We start from the raw sequence: 13,391 nt of genomic DNA, 5'->3' as shown, positions 1-13,391 counted from the left end.
CTTCCCTATCTCTCTGTTGTGCTAGTGAGAGCAAATTTCACCAGAAACTGAATCAATTTACAAATATTTTGATAGATTGAGACAGTTGCTCAGGAAAAAAAAAAAAAAAAAGAAAAAAAAAGATTAAATATATGCAGATAAAATATAGCATAATGTGAACAGCTGCTGCACAGACCCACAGCCTATGTGGACTTAATTTATACCTTTTAAAGGTTATGTGGGTTTCCCTGTAAAATAGAAACAAAGTGAACATTTTTTTTGTTGGTAATAAATTAAAGAAAAATCTCAGATGATTAATCCTCCAAAATGTGCAGTCCTGACTTTTTGTTCTTGTTTTGGCAGGAAGACAGACATGCAAAATGTGCTAGCGCTGTTCTTGTATACACTCACATGTCTCACTCTATAGATCTGGTTGGCAACTCCTTTTGAGGCTGTCTCAGTTTCTGACTGGAACAGGTCATTACGTGTGTGCCTCAATCCATCACTTCCGAAGCATCCTGTGAAGAAATTGCCATTAGAAGCCAGTGCAGCAAAACCAACCATCTTCCATCTAAAAGTATGACTTGCATTTTTGTATCACATCTCATTTTCACTATTCCTGACATTACATATCTATATATCTATCTGTGCAGTTACTTTCCTGTAGTGGCAGAGATCATGCTGTACCTGCTTTTTCTGCACCAATTACTGTTATTTTAAGACTGTGTAGAAATGTCTGCGAACAAACATTAGCTGAAAGTTCCTGATGCTTTCCCTTGCCACTATCATTGGTGCCCCATGACCGTAAAGCCCCCTGCCTAATGCAGTTATAATGGATTTTGTTTCAAATTCTGGACACCTGAGCAGTACAGTACTCATTGTGTTTCAAATATCAGGATCAGTCTATAAGCAAAGGGCAACAAATTTCAGATGAAGCTGTTGGACTGAGTGACATAATGGACAACCAGCTTCCCCATAAATGCCAGCATTTACTGTAACTTCTCTCGCCCAGGCTCCATATGGAGTAATCACCACCTGCACAAAGCTATGAAGCTTTACTGTACAAACACACCACATCTTCTCACTTTAACAGAACTTGAGGTACGTATTTTGACACTCAAATGCACATATTTAATCTAACACTGGAAAACAGTAAGTTAGTGGGGGAAAATAGCTCTATATGCATGACCCTCTGAGAGGGTAACTCATCATCTTTTCACACGGTAAAATGGCAAAACACAGGTAAAAACATGCTAGTTCAACTGGATCACCAGTTAAACAGCACGTGGAAGTGCAGGGTGCTCAGAGGACTGTGAAGCAGCTGTGCACAGCCAGAGCCATGCTGCGTGGGAGCTACTGCCCAGGGGACACGATAGGTGAAAGAGAGCCAGCTCAGAGCCCTGCTTCTGCTGACTCCTGCCTGGGAGCAGCCAGGGCAGGGTGGGACAATCTGGGGTCCCACAGTGCTGAACTGGCTCCTTGTCCTCAGAGATCAGCACCGTAGGATGTCTATTTTTTTTTAAATGTAAGAAGCCACACAGCACCCAGCACGGGGCCAGAAAGAAGTTAGGGGTGAAGGGGTTACGCTCAGCTGAAGGCAAATCTTGCAAGGGTAACGCTGCTGTTGGGAATAGCACTCAGAATTTTTAAAGGGTAAGCTTTTTGGCCCAATGATAAAAATAATCTATAAATGCCCTATTCAAATGTACAAGATGTCTCTTAATGCTTGTTCTCCAAGCACTTCTCTTGTCAAATTCCACTTTGTGACTGATGAAAAAAAATATCTATAGTGTTTCATAATGACAGGACACAGCTAGTTTAAGGCTGCTGATGAATAAGGAGGCCTTGAACACAGCTACGACAGTGCAACGTTTGTTGTTTGCCACATCAGAAAACAAATGCTGAACCACTTCATTCAGGGTCTTCTATTCATCAACCCCTTTAAAAAAAAAGAAAAGGGAGCAAAACACTGGGACTAGAAATAACACTGTGTGGAACAATGTTCTCAACACCAGCGCCAGCTTGCTGGGGAGCTGCCACTTGTGACTCGGTGTCCTGGCTTACCATCACGCGTGGCTCAGAGAACGAGCACTATTTAGCCCATATTTTCTTTCACCTTGTAAGTTTGGTGGATGGCGGCTGAGCTCATCTTTAAGAAATTTGTTCATAGTGTTGGCCATCGACAGCTGGATTATCTCTTTGTATTGTTTTTCTTTTCAAAATGTGGCATTCTATAACACAATCCATTTTGCATTTGCTGAGGTCAGTGGGAGTCTGACCCCCGATTAAAAAGCTTTTTTGGATCAGGGTCAAAAGACAAAAAGTACTTACAGTTTCACACGGGACTGTAGGAAAACATGTCACATCACAGCAAGGAGAACAAAGAACAACTACTAGTCACGTACCCGGGACACTGCCACAGCATCAGCGGTTACAGCCCAGAAGGTGGAGGGGCATCAGAAGTGCTGGGAGCAGTTATCCTGTGAATTACAAACCAGAGCTCACCACCTTGTTCCTTCAGGGGAAAGTACCATGACTTTTAACTCTACTACACTATTTGCAATTTTTTTTTTTTTAATTTTATTTTTTATTTTTTTTAATGCACAAAGCTTTCTGAGCTGTAAAAAAAAAAAAATTTCCTATCAGTTTGTTTAGAAATATTACGTGGGTACATTTACCACAAAATTTCTTTGTAATAAAATGTTTTCTAACTTTATGAAGAAGATTATATTACTGCTAATTAAGATGAATAGTTTTAGGAGATTCTGAGAAAAATAACACCTTTACTCATAAAACTTGATGACAACATCTAATGTGTTCGAGGGAAAAGTGATTACTCTAATGCACTATAATGCTTGATATATAGTCTCACGGCTCCCCTCTGCTGTGTTTTGTATAACCTATGAAGTCAACAAAGCACAGATAAAAAAATAAATCAAAGGTAGGACTCACATGATTCATATTTCAATAAAGAGGAACTAAAATAGATAATGGCTCCCAGACAAAGAAGAAAAAACTTGTATTTCTTGCTGTTTTCCAGCCGTGACCTCCTCAGAAGTTCATTATATCACGGATTCCTTCTAATTAGTCCATACGTTAACTGTTCAGATTCTCCTGACAGCATACAAATTCTGTGCTGTTATGCAGCAGTTGGGTATAGAAGAAGTTGCATTTTTAAATTGCATACTTCAGGAGCAAAAAAAGTATTCCAGGTGGTTTGCAAATGCCTTTGTGCAGCATCACCAGTCCCTTGCAGGCTTCTGCCAGGACATGGCAGACCCTGTCAGGGCAGCAGAAAGATTTCCACATCTTTCACCTCCTTTCACTGTCATTGATCAGTAAGAGATTTGGAAATCCTGTAGTTATCTCCCCTCTGCCCACTCTGCAGGAGGCTTGTAACTACCTCTCTTTTTTCTCCTCTTCTTTTTCTTTTCCTTTTTTTTTAAACAAAGACTTTGCAGTTACCAGTTACCAGCTCTAATTTAACCAGAAAAGTTTTCATGAATGGTGCTTCCCGTCCACCTCAAGCAGATTACATTTTTTTTTTTGTTCCATTCTGCAGCTGTGTCTTTTCAGCTTTGTAATGACAAACAGACACGTGTGAAGGAACAATTAAACATACCTGTATCGTCATGTTATTCTGATAGAATTTATCTATACATATACTCAAATACTTCTGGGAAAATAATATATATATTAAAAAAAAGAATATGTTCAAGAATATACCACAACACAGGACAGCCAGTGGAATGGTGACTTCTTCTATGAGATTCAGAGAAGTACGGCAAGATGTTGATTCCCTTTAATCTCAACTTCATTTGCAGAGCCTCCTCAACCTACAGGTCTCTTTCTTCCCTTAGGATACCCTCCTCTGGAGTCTGGGCATAGCAATTCCATGACAAAAGACCCCAGGTACCCTGAGACAATATTAAGTGGCAGTCAGCGTGCCACTCAGAGTAGCCTGAACATCTCTGGAGGCTTTGACTTGCTGATGTGCTGCAGTGGACTTCTTGCTAAGGTGGAAAGGCAGACCTCAACAGTGCAATTGCAAAAAGCATCAATTGTTCCCATGTCCTCTGAAATATTAATCATGTCGATGGCAAAATTAAGTATTTTAGGTGTATAAAGTGTATAAACCAACTATTAAATAGAAGAGTAAGAATTCAGACAGCAAAGGAGCTCAAACCTAGCTATTTTCTACGAGCACTTGACGAACTTCCATATGGGCAGGTGAGCCCACATACAGGGAATTTTTAAAAGCACACAACACACAAATAGAGCCAGTTTCCATTGTCCTAACCATTGAACAGTCATTCACATCAGGGCAAAGCAGATAGAAAATGAAATCAGGATGAGAAAAATGACATTTTAATATTGCTATGCTCTTTATGGCAGTGTAAATACTTTTAACAAAAGAAAATCCTCCCCGTAAACAGACTTTGTTTTTTTTTTTTCATCAAGTGAACTGTGGGGGAAAAAAAAAAAGAAAAAGAAAAACAAACTAGTTGGAAAATAATGTATTTGAAAAACATTATGACATTCCTGGTATAAACTCTCAGGTGAATGTTTGAGAATCTCTACCTTTTACTAGAGATCCGCATTCTTAGCAAGCCTGAATGCTTGTCCTTAACCTCTTTCTCATCTGGTGGAAAAGCAAAGTGACCTCATTGAAAATTTCTTTCCATGCACTATTTTCATCTGCATCCTTCTAAACTCATCGCTCTCAACTGCAAAGAAACAAAGAAACTGAAGAACTGCTTAAACGAGTGGGTGAAAAGCAGAATGTGACCACTTTATCAACACAACACGCTAACAGGGATCACATGAGGCAGTCCTTTGTTTCCATGAACACACGGATTTGCTGGTGACAGAAGCAGCATATCGCCAAAGCTATGATGGCACTGACAGCCTTGTGTGGGGCACAAAAGCACAAATACTTTTCCTGTGAGAGACCTTGACAGTACTGCTCAGGAGCCTACAGCTTTGAGTACCATGAGAAACAGCTTGCTGCTTTTCTGTGCAGCAAAAACATTCATGGCTACCAGCTGCTGCTTTGGCACTTGCCAAAAATGTCAGCTTCGCTATTTAGGCAAGATGCTGAAAGTGCCATAGTAAACAGTTCAAGTGCCTTTCTGAGCTGATTAGGGCTGAACACATTAAAAAAAAAATAAAAGGTTTAAACAAGTCATTTTTATTGCAGGATCCTGGGCCTGGTTAGACCTTTTATTTCTCCTGTGCTCAGCACAACAAAATAGGATACACTTTCACTGGTTTACTGTCTAAAACCATCTACACGTGCATCCATGGCTTGATGACAGGACTGTGCTGAACAGATTCTGGTAGAGGCATTGCATACCAAGGCACAATAGAGATTAATTGTTCAGGATGTGCTCTCCCACTCAAGGTAAACACTAGAAACTGATTTTAGTAAATATTTGTACTGCATTATGCCAGTTGAGTATTTCACATGCTCTGTGCTAGGCAAATGAGCTGCCCAAGGGTATTAGCTTCACGGACTATTTGCAGTTCTCTAAAGCTCTATCTGCTCACCACTGACAATACAGCAAACAGAAAAAGCCCATAAGGTGAGTTACTTGCCCTGCCCTTCTGTCACGTACAGTATCACCTCACACCTTGTCTATTCACCGAAACAATTCAGGATATTAAACATTAAAATAGCTCCGCAACACAAATGGTCACAGCCTCCACTGTACTGGTCACAGTACATCAGCTAGATGTGCATTTAATGGAATTACACAATGCTTGTGCAGGTGTTCTTCCTCTGTCCTGTGCGCAGCTGTACACAGACTGGGAGGTGTCCATGCAATCTCAGGACAAAACACAGCAGCCTGAGGTTGTTAGAGGCGACAAGCAGCTGGAAACAGAAGCTTTGCCCTGTCATCACATCAACCACCAAGAGAAACTTCACATAAACCTTGCATAAATGCACACTCTGATGACAAAGGCACCTCTTTCCCTCACCCCTTTTCTGTTCTTGAACCTCTCACGCTAACTTAGAAAAAATAATAAGGTTAACCTAAATTAATAGCAAGTCACCTTTCTCCTGCTTGCCCCGTATCTTACACACCCACTCCCCTAGAAACACCCAATATAATAGGTGAGATCTGTAGTGAAGCCCTAACATTAGGGAAAGGAAAAAATCTGTCAGAAAACTGACAGCTCAAGAGGTGGAAAAAGCAGCCTGCTGCCAGTCCTGGGCCTCTGGCCGCAGGGGTTTGCTCTGGCTCCCCTGCTGGGACTCCCTGAGGGTTGCAGCAGTCTGAGGCCGAAGGCCTGAACTGAGAGCTTGGCTGGGGACAAAACAAATGCCTCCATCAAACGCTGCTGAGAAAGAAGCATGGATGACCCCTCTCCAGCAAAGGTGTTTCCTTTGTGAACAGGAGCAAGCTGTCTCCCACAGGAGATGACTTGGCTCTCTTGGCTCCTGCATGGTTCTCTCTGCATGTGGAACTGGTAAGGATCCCTTCCACCTTTCTGAAGCATTCATGTCTCCGATCACAGTTCCCTTGGGGCACTCTGCCACCCTCAGCACCGATCTGCACAGTCATCCTGGCCCTTGTCTCACATAATCCTGCATGTAGATGCTTGGTACAAAGATGCATTCAAGAAGCTAAATAACAGATGACCAAACAAACTAAGGACATACACCAACGTGCTGGTGTGCTCATGTGTAACTACCTGAAAAGCAGATCTTAACATTTTTACAAGTTATTCTGCCTTGTAATTGTTTTCTCAGCAAGAAGGCACACTTAGCAGCATCTCTGTGTAGAGGTAACTCTCCGCACGCTTCTTGGACTACAGGATACAGGAGAGAAGCAGCAAGCACTTCTGATGGCACAGACAGAAGAGTTATCACCCTCGTAGGCCATTTCCATCTGCAGTTCTATTTCTGGTACAGAATCCTTTGTCCTGCAGATAACCAAGAGCAGATGAGAAAGAAATTATGTCTTGCAGCAAACAAGAAAAGACAAGGCTTGTATCCTCAAAGTTCAGCTCAGAATCCAACTCTGCCCAAAGTTTGGCGACAATCAGCTCTAGGATGTTTTCAAGGCCAAATCTGGGGAAAAAAAAGAATAAAAGATTTCATTGTACGTGTCCACTGCATGGAAAATCTCTTGAACAATGTGAGATGCTTTATATTTTAGAAATCTATCAACCAGATCTAGTACACTTGAAGATAACAGAAAGCCTCCCACAGGCTTTACTGGGCTTTGGTTTAGGTTGTGTGTTTTAATTCTTTTTTCCCTATGGCAGAGAAGCACAGTAAATTATAGAAGTTCTCCTTGCTCTGTTCCCCTCCATGCTGCAGGCAGCGTGCACAGAAGCCTTCTTCCATTTTCGTCCATGTTTGTGTTTGATGGGGGCTCCATTTAACCCTCCTGGTTATTCCTGCTCGGAAGGATTTAATGGCTGATGTTCATCCCTGGTAGCACTTAAAGATAGCATTTATGTAAAGAATTTATGCCAAATTGGTTTTATGCCTTGTGTGAGAATGTAGGAGCAATAATAATAATAAACCAGGCAGTAATGCCTTTTTTAATTCAAACTCTAAGGCAGGCAGATGTCACTACTCATAACAGTCAAGACAAGTGAAAATATAATCTTGAATCATCATCTCTGATACGATCATTTTCACAATTAAAATTCAGAAACAGAAAAAAGGCCATTTTCATGTATTTATCATGATAGAGATGATAAACACAGAAGTGTGGTATTTAATGCTTTTTGTAAGTTTTAGTGAATATCAGAACAAATCAATACCAGCAGCGTTCAGTGATCAAACCCCAACCTTTTCTAACTTCTTTGTAATGCCCCGGGGGCCAGGACTCCTGAATGTATGTAATCAAGCATTTTAAAGGCCAAAGACCGAAACGTTGGTGATTAAATGCCCCACTTATCCCTCGGAGAAGTATTCAACATATGCTTCTTCCATGGCATTATAGATTAATTTAATTTCATCACATCCATACCATGTTTTATTACTTCTAAGCAGCATCCCCTAATGTATACAATTTCCAGACAGTCTCTGAAAATGAGAACTGATATTTGGTGGGAAGAGACGTCAGAAGGACCATTTACTGCTTTAAAGTGCAGCAGATGGATGACCAATGAACTCATCCATTCCAAGGCAATTTTCTTCCTTTACTACTGAAAGGTTTCATCCCCTTGGATAAGATGTTCACTAAAAGAAATGGAGGCAGTTTTTCATGATGATGAATTAGATGATTTCTTTTTAAACATATTTGGGCATTAACAGGTTTCTAAACCAAAGAAAACCAAAGCTTTTCTCTCTCAGTCATGTTTTTTTTTTGGGGGGGGGAAGAAGCATCGTTCCTTTGTTTTCTTGCTGTCTAAAAGTTTAGTATGATTAAAATATGAAAACAAGTTGAGAGTAGTCCTAGAAAATGTGTCCAGTCTCATTAGCATTAGAAATGTTGTTCAGATCAAACATATTTAAGAGTCCTTATGCAACTCTTTCCAGCCAGGCTTTCAGTGATCTCTTGTCAGCATCATGGGACATGCTACCATTTCTATTCCATGCTTTGACCATTTTCAAAACTCTCCTGCCAACCCTCTGTTGCTTTAAATTCATCCCTACCCAACTGCTCAACCAAATGCTGCCTTCTCTCTCCTGCTCCATCTCATCTGCCACTGTACCCACTCTTTTTCCTCCTGCCACAGCTTTTTCCTTTTGCCACAGCTGTTCATACAGCCAAGGAGCGGTGCCGCTGAATTTTGCAAGAGAAAAGAATGCGCAGCCCCTTGGTTTGTTAAGGCATCCTCCACATTATTTCTTTTAAATTCAGCTACCTTCACTCTAGGATTTCGAAATGGGAGGGGGGAGCTGGGCAGGGAGGCAGGCAGATGCTTGTGTAAAACGGCCCTTTCTTGTAAATAAATCTTCTAGATTCCAGTTTATAAACTAGATTAATAAAACAACTGTTGGATAGAATTTAGAGAAATTTTGAACAGTGCTTTACAAAGCAGAAGGTAATTAACCCTGTAGCATATGAAGCCACTGCCTTAATATTAATGCATCACTCGCACACCCTGGCAGCAGGAAGGAATGTATAATTTTATTTTTCAGCATGTCAAGTTCTCATAAAGCTAGACTATCGGGCTATCTAGTTAGTGGCATGGTTTATATCTCCTAAATATCTGAGCATCTGCTAGGTACTTGTGGATTTACTCACAGGCTGCCACAATGAGGCAGTAGTAAGTTGTGGTGAATATGCTATTTACAGCACAAATGATGCTGAAGCGTTAATTAGTGTTAATTTGACTTGGCCCATTTTGGACCTCTGACAATCACAGCTCTTCAAAAGCAAGCAGAACAGGCATATGCTTATCTATGGAAAAATTCCACCTCTCTATTTCCCCATCTATTATAATATTTCTAATGAAAGATGCAAAGAAATTTAAAATATCTGTTTTCCTAAAGTAAGAGCCAAAGAGAGCTGCTACTCCAGGCTTAAAAGAAAACATTACATATATTTGGTTTAAATGAGACTGTCAACAGTATTAGAGCAGGAAGACACTAGGAAGAAAATATGTCATTGAGTATAGGACCACGTGTTGAGCTGCATACTCTGAAAGTTACCTGTTTTTTCTTCTTTGAGATAAGCAAAAGCTGTTTCCCAATGAGAGGGTCAAGAATAGGAGAAGCCAATTTGTTGGCTTTCATCCTCTGCCTTTGGGGCCCTGATAACTGTACTTGCCTTTCCCTCATTTTCACTAGATAAATCAGGCTAGTGAAGAAAAACAGCTTAGAGATTTAGTAGGTTCATCCTTTGAGAAACATGATGCAGTAAACTTTCTTGATCAGGAATATTTTTCTAGTAGGACAAGCTACATAATTAGGTTCCTTATAAAAGAAGACTTTGAAGCTACACTCTGCCTCCTAATACTCGTCATCTGACCCAGAAGGCAGAAGTGAAAATTTCAGAACAAATAAATCAAAAAAAAAAAAAAGCTGACACACTTTTCTGGGTGGTAAAGCTTTCGTGTGTTAACAAAAGGTTTGATTTGCACTGCTTTTGATATCTGCAGAATGACAGAAGACCTAAAGCACTACTCAGAGAATGACAATGTAGCAGAATGAGTCCAATGGAGTTATCACTCAGATAGTAACTGCTTCAGTGATCTCTCAGGTGGATGAAGTACTGGGCAAAGGGGTACTGGATGTTTTCTGTAAATTATAATCTAATGATAATAATAAAATACTTAATTTAAATACTTTAAATACCCAAATACTGAAAAGTACTTAAATAATCCTGTTTCACGTTTGATTAACTGAATTTGTGCTCTGTGTCTCTGTTATGAAAAAAGGAATAAATACAATAATTGATATTTCTGATAACTGATCAACTGATCAAAGTATTGCTACTAAAAATGAGCAGTTTCAGCATCTTCCTGGGAGGAAAAAAAAAAAAAGATCACAGGATGATGCATGCCATGTTACGATATATTAAAAGCATGAAAATATTTTTGTTGTTTAAAAATCTACAGACCCTACAGTTGGGAATAAAAGATAAATATACAGTAAATGACAGCAGAAATCATTTAAAAAATATGGACCAGCATCAGGAATTATGTAAGTCTGTTGTCCCATTTTGTTCTTCTAAACCTACTGGAAAATAAACAAAAAAGTAAGAAAGATGCAACATGAAACTGTTCTGTTGTGAATAATTCCTTAGAAACATTTCTATCATGTGGCAGCTCACATTCTTCAATCCCACCTATGGATTTTACATTTAAACATTTCTCACCTGAAGTTGAAGCCTGCAGTCACAGGAAAACTAACCCCGATCATCCCTTCTCAAATCACAACCGTGATCATCTGCAAGAACAGCTGAAGTTTCCTTTGCATTACACTTGGCACTGAACCTGGCTGTGTGCTACCACTCCTGAGCTGAAACACTGCAGTTACTGTCACCTAAGGGAGTCCAGCAGAAGCAGGACTGCAGAGGAGGGGAACACAGAGGGTAGAACACTAAATTATACTTCCCCCGATTATTAAAAATATTACGTATGAAATATATCAGGAACGAGCCAAAGACTAGTTTATAAAATATTCCAGAAAATGCTAATTCATGAAAATTAACAGAAGCATGACAATTTGTTGGAATTTCAGATTTTGTCTTTTCCTTCTCCCTTTTTCTCCCATATTCTACTGAGTTCTGTTAAAACAGTTCTGAGTTCTGTAGAATCTCTTTCTACACAGATATACACACGTGCACACACTGGTGACAATGTCCCACAAATACAGTGATGCTCAAGATTTTCATGTTGCAGCTTTTTGTTTTCTTTTACTCAAAAAAACCTCCTAACACCACATGAGACAAAACCACTATGAAACATACAGGCTGGATAGTGCATTTAGTCATTCTTCATTCTTGTTTATTTTTTTTTCAGCTTTCTGTGTTCTTGTACCATCTATTTCCATGGCATAATTATAGCTGTGGAGTTCCTTAATAGCAGCAATGGGGAGAGCTTATACATAAGATTATGCTGTCCCTGTGGTTTAAAGGACAAGATCACATTTTAAGGACTCCAAAAAGTGTCTTAATACAGTGATAACAGAAAATCTTAAATGAAAAATTTAGTTTGCTACTCTTCTTTCAGTGACCATGGAAGACTGCTTGAATTATTTTCATTAATATAATTGATGGCAAGCAAATTTTTGTAGCTTTGATTTTAAGTTTGCAGACGTGAGGATTCAGTTACTACAAACATGACATCACAGCCATGCAGGAGCAGCAGAAAGGCAACATACTTAGGAAGACTTTCACAAAACACCCTGTGATTGTCCGCTCTTAATGTTTCTAATGCCATGTTGGCTTTAGCGTCTTCTTCTGCAAAATAACATTGTGGGGCTTCTGTCAGTGTAAAACGGGGATTTTACACTGAAAGAAAAAGTGATTTTAATTTACCAAATTCCTGTTGCGACCGTTGGTAACACTGGGGCTCTTCATCCCTCTCAGCAGCAGGGGGCTCTTGGAAGTGAGAAATTTGTTCACTGTTTCCGAGGAAAAACATTTTAAATGCACTCTCTTCTCAAAGACTGTAAGGGTGTTTGTCTCTGGACTGCAACCAACACACTCTGAGATCAGAGCTGGACCCTGAGCACTGGCTCAAAATTTCTGATCATCAACAAAAATCATTTGCTATGCACTACTTCAGTGAGCATCGCCACACTGTGCACAGCTCAGCTGATTCACTTCCATCTTTTAACCAGACAGTTTGAAGAAATGCTACTTTTAACTAGGGCTAAAATTTTCTTCAAATAAAGAACCTACACTTACAGTACAAGACAATTTAATGTGTAGGTACTTGGGCCAACAAAGATGTGCAGTAAACACATTCTCAATCCTTTCTGCTTTTCTCCACCAATGCAATGTGTTTAGCAGGTAACACCTATTTCTAACACTGCACTCAAAAACAGCACAGCTGCTGCTTAATTGTACAAAGCACATATGCTGACAAGGTTGAATGCAGTGTGAGTTAGACAATTAGTTGTCAAAGATGATTAAGAACTGTGGGCAGCTTAATTCAGACAAGTCAAACACTGCTCTAAAATGTCTCAAATGAAAAGGAATCTTTAGAATAGGCTGATAAGTGGACATCATTCAGAAAGAAAAACTGCCGGACTTTGGGGATATTTTGTTAAAGGAATTTTAAAAGAAGCAAGAAGGACAATTAACCATGGGGATACAATTTTTTAAACCGAAGTAGCCCAGAAGACTTAGAGCCATCAGAGTGCAGCAAGCTATTTGCATCTGCAACTAGCAGTTTTCATGCACAGTTGCTTTGTTATTCAAACTATGCTTATGGTTGTGATGCATTTAGGGTAAAATTTAATGTCCTGGAGAATAGTCCATGCATGATCTAGGACCTATTAAATCCTAGTTTGCTGAGGTGTTAAGTGATAAATTCCTCAACAGATGAATTCCACTGGAGTCAAGTATTAGCCTTTGTTCACGCAGCTCCAGGTTGATCAGCCCTGAAAACTGGGTACTTGTAATACAGAAGAAATGGCATTTCTAGAGATAAAACTCTGTCACTGTTTCAGACAAAAATGATTAAAAAAAACAACTATTTGAATTCCTTTTATGTGTAAGTGGGTTTCTCTCCAAAAGATGAAATGAACATGAGAACAAATCTAGTCCCTATTGCTACAGTAAACTGAAAATCATTCTTTGTTTATCTGTTCAGAAATGGATTTTTGCTTCAATAATTATTAAAGAATTGGTTCTTAGCAGGTCTGCAACAGAATTAACTGAAGAAAGCTTTCTGAGGCAAAACATACTCTCAAAATTTCCAGTAATTCGCTCATGCACAAAACAGGTTCCCCCTAAAGTAAGTTACTCTCTGCCTTCCAGCAGCAGTGC

The 13,391-nt window shown here is 39.6% G+C and overlaps 1 long non-coding RNA gene across 1 annotated transcript in view; it reads right to left on the bottom strand.

The window, feature by feature from the left end:
• Window positions 1–6,055: 6,055 nt before the first annotated feature.
• The window catches only part of LOC113844995 (uncharacterized), a 94,820-nt gene continuing 87,484 nt past the window's right edge, over window positions 6,056–13,391 (bottom strand). Inside the window, exon 8 of the long non-coding RNA XR_003500132.3 lies at window positions 6,056–6,909. This is a non-coding gene — a long non-coding RNA (uncharacterized lncRNA). The remainder of the gene's footprint in view (window positions 6,910–13,391) is intronic.

Source organism: Anas platyrhynchos, chromosome 12 (genome assembly GCF_047663525.1).
Source record: "Anas platyrhynchos isolate ZD024472 breed Pekin duck chromosome 12, IASCAAS_PekinDuck_T2T, whole genome shotgun sequence".
NCBI lineage: Eukaryota > Metazoa > Chordata > Aves > Anseriformes > Anatidae > Anas > Anas platyrhynchos.
This window is presented reverse-complemented; position numbering and strand designations above follow the sequence as displayed.